General features: G+C 41.5%; 1 long non-coding RNA gene across 1 annotated transcript; it reads right to left on the bottom strand.

The window, feature by feature from the left end:
- Positions 1-484: 484 nt before the first annotated feature.
- LOC123331864 lies at positions 485-3,067 on the bottom strand. Its single transcript, XR_006548660.2, has 3 exons — positions 2,823-3,067; positions 2,548-2,655; positions 485-2,069 (listed from the first exon to the last, which is right to left on the bottom strand). It is a non-coding gene; the product is annotated as an uncharacterized LOC123331864 (long non-coding RNA).
- Between the last annotated feature and the right edge of the window lie 682 nt (positions 3,068-3,749).

Genomic DNA, 3,749 nt, shown 5'->3' with positions numbered 1-3,749 from the left:
TCTCTTTTGCCTCAATAGAAAGAAAAAAAGTTTTGTCAGCACTCCTGTTTCTTTTGTTGTCTTCTTTTTCTCAGAAGTCTTTTTCTGCTTTTATCCTAATCCCAGTCATGCATGAGAGAACAGTTGTGCTCTGTTGTTTGGCTGTTCTGCTAGTTTCGAATCAGTGGGACTCCCTCTTTGTTCTCTTTATTTTCTGAACACAGAAAGGTAAAAGAGTAGGAATGGGGATTGGAACTCTTAAGAAGAGAAACCTATATTTATTTAGATTTAATTCATTTTTGGGGGCCATGTTGGTAATAATTAAGGAGTTACAGCAAATAGAATTGTGATCTCAGTTTCCTTACCTGGAACATTTTGTTTAACTGGTATCTCTGGAAATGATGCATTTGAACCACATGCTTCCAATTTGGGTGATTCTTGGACTCTGCTAAATGATTTAATGGTTGACTGTTTCCCACTTGGATCTGATACTTAGCAGCAGTTGCTTTATGATTCAAACATCGCCTACCTGAGGTGATGCCTGCCTGGGGGTTAGAATGGACTTCATGATAAAATCATTTTAAAATCACACAAGAAGATTTGCCTGTTACCAGAGCACCAAAGAAGCCTGGATACCTTTTTATATTTACATTTTTATTTTTGTGATTTTTTTAAGGCATTCAGAAGTGAGACTTGAACTTAGGATGGATATGAGAGGGCTTCATCCTTACAAAACAGCCCCTTTCTGATGTGGTTATCCAACATGGGCTTGTTCTGGGTTGTCATGGTGATAGTGTAGGCCTGAAATTTTTCACAGGCTCAAACTATGAAGTTTTTGAAAACTGTTTTGATTAATTTTTCCTCCACTCCAACTTCTCTCTCACTTCAACTGTTTTCTCTTTTGTTTCACACTTGATTTATGGCAGGTTGCTGTCATTTAAATAGATGTGCATTTTGAAATTCATCCTTTCTGTGCTAATGCAAAGAAAAAAATAACCCATGCAAGTCATGCTCAAAGAGTTGGTTATTGTTGCTTGCTGGATTTCGACTCTCTGTGGTTGTCGAGCCTAATTCAAAGTAATTCAGGCTCCTCAGTGGGGGCAGTGCATAGCTCCACAGGAAATTATGATAGCAAAAGTCTTCCTGTCGAGCTCTGCACTTGGCACTACAAAGTGCCTCGGGCTGCAGCCACCTGAATAGGGTTGAATTAGACCAGACAACCGCATCATCCCACTTCTTAATCTATTAGAGCGATATACAAGTGGCAATTGTTGATTGCAAAAATGGGATTAAGAGGCTCTTCAAGTGAATTGATTTTCTTGTGAGAACAAAAAGAGGAAAGAGAAGCCTTCGTTTGAATCACACAGCCAGAAAGTTTCATGAATGGGTTCCACTCCAAATGTTAGAATTAAAGTAATCAGTGCGTCTTCCCCCATGGGGTATGCAGGTGAGAGAAATAAACTGCTCTAAAATAGCAAATTACACGCAAAACCCAAGTTTAAGCTGTCTGCATTGCAAGACTCCCCCCAATAAAGTAGCCACTGGAAAGCTGTCTAATAATGTGACACAGACAAATGGTCCCAGCGCTTCCTCTCTGGCTTTGCACACCGGTGTCAGCCGCAGCCGTGATTTGTTGGTGAGTCAGGTGAGTTGCGGACATTTTTCATGATCCAGTCTCTGATTTGCCCATGAGGATGCTTCTCTCCCTCCTGGGTCAGTGGGGCCATGCTCTCTGTTGAAAAGTTTCCCCATGGGCCAAGTCTCTTTTGAAAAGACATTTATTGCCTAGGCTCTTTTTTCATTTTTCTCCGAAGTGTCCTTAGATTTTTGACTTAGGATTACTTTGGAAAATGTAAATAGAATCTCTGCTAGTTGGATTAAAATTCCTTTTTACTTTTTCCAAAGTGCTGTTTAGTTTGGAAGGACATTTATCATAGTTATTTGTCTTCTGAAAGGCAAATGGCACTGTCAGCCCTCTGCCACGGGGTGATTGTACAGGCCTCGAAAACCTCAAGTCGGTTGATTTAAATTCGAATGATGCTCAAAGCTGTAATAAATGACCTCAAGTTGATTGAAAACCCATCAGGATCCTGAAAGAAAACATTCAAAGGATCCACACATGATCTCTCATATTCAAATATCTAAAATGATACTGGGGGTCACTCGAATGTAGTGTTTTCTATGGCATATCACGCATCACAAATGTATCTAGAATAATCATTTATCTGGCCGCTTTAGCTGTCAGAAACTCCAAGGGTGTGGAGAATAGAAATGACACACTGATGCCAGCTGGGGAAAAGAAACTGACCAGAGCAGATGGGGGAAGCCTCCTATCACCTCTGCCTTTAGGGTCCCGTCACATGCTAACCAGAAGCAAATAATTTGGAAAGCCCGAGCCTTTTGACAACACAATTGGCGACAAGCAGTTGAAATGTGTTAGAAGAGGCTCTTGTTTGGAAAGATAAACATAACTCTAAGTGACAATGAACTCTCCACAGATCTGAGACTTCTCAGAAGAAAATCCTTGTCAATAGATGTAGGAAATGAAAGTGTCCGCCTTTCCCTCACCTATCAGCCTCAGGGGTTAGAGGAGGATGTGATGGTGGCGGAGGCCACCTTTGTTTACGAGCACAAAGGGGACCATCTCTCCCATCTTCAAAGGTTGCTTCAAAGATCCTTTGGAGGAAAAAAATGGCACAATTTAGACATTTGACATTCCTTATGCATACTGATGCTGTGACTTCAAAAGCCCCAGTCAACCAGGCTGGTTAGTGAGGTGTTATTTATTTATTTTTCACAGCGACTGTCCCTCCCCGCCTCCCCGCTTGTTTTGTTTTCTTAACCTGTTGGAGTCAGGAGCTAACGGCCACATCAGAAACTGCCTGATGGAGTTGTTACAGCACTGTGAGTCTGGCGAGACTGCTGAATCTCAGGTCCTGACCTGTGGGGAGCACTGTTTTTGGCAGTAATTTCCAAAGCAAGATTGAGGGAAAGGGTCGAAACAAAAGAGAAGTGGTGTCAGAGGACTCCATAGAGCCAGCAGCATGTTGGCTGTTGGTTTGCGTTTGCTCTGCAGTGTTCCAGCAGCTCGCTGTCTTTACCTTGGCAGGTGGAGGTTTGTTTTTTTTTTTCTTTAAGGGAAGCCCTTGTTTAGACAACGTTTGCACAGAGGCTTTCAATAGACTCACAAATGTGAAACTCTCCAAAGAAAGAACATGTGCATTTACATGAAAATATAATTGATAGATTTCATGTCCTCTTTTCCCTGCATATTCAAGTAATTCTCTTTCTGGGCGTATTTCACGCGCAACAGCATTTATTTAAATCTTAATTCAGAGGAATCAGTTTGTTAGGTCTTTTCTTTCCCTCTGGATTTTTCTTTAAGCCCAGAAAGCAGAGGCATCGGCCTGCATATAACATATCAAGTATGGGATACCGTAAGTAATAATTGGATATTTATCATAATGTTGCTTTCCCAGAACACTATTCATTAGCTGCCCATATTTAATTATGCCAAAATTAGCACAGGGGAGTGTTTGGCTAGTGTATTTGCACATGCTATCAATTATGTTCTAATAAATTAATTTGCTTTTCAGGATTCACCAGAGGCACCAGTTGGGCCTCTGCGCTCCTGCTTGACTGTTCTGACTTTGAACAGGTTTATTCAGCTGCTGTCTGCTAAGCCCTACAGAAAAGCACAATGGCTGCTGATCGGCCTTTTATGGTTTATTGGAAACTGGTGGTCCGCACTGCGGCTCTGGTCAGTGATT

Source organism: Bubalus bubalis, chromosome X (assembly GCF_019923935.1).
Source record: "Bubalus bubalis isolate 160015118507 breed Murrah chromosome X, NDDB_SH_1, whole genome shotgun sequence".
NCBI lineage: Eukaryota > Metazoa > Chordata > Mammalia > Artiodactyla > Bovidae > Bubalus > Bubalus bubalis.
The sequence above is the reverse complement of the archived record's forward strand: the minus strand, read 5'-3'. Positions and strand labels throughout refer to the sequence as shown.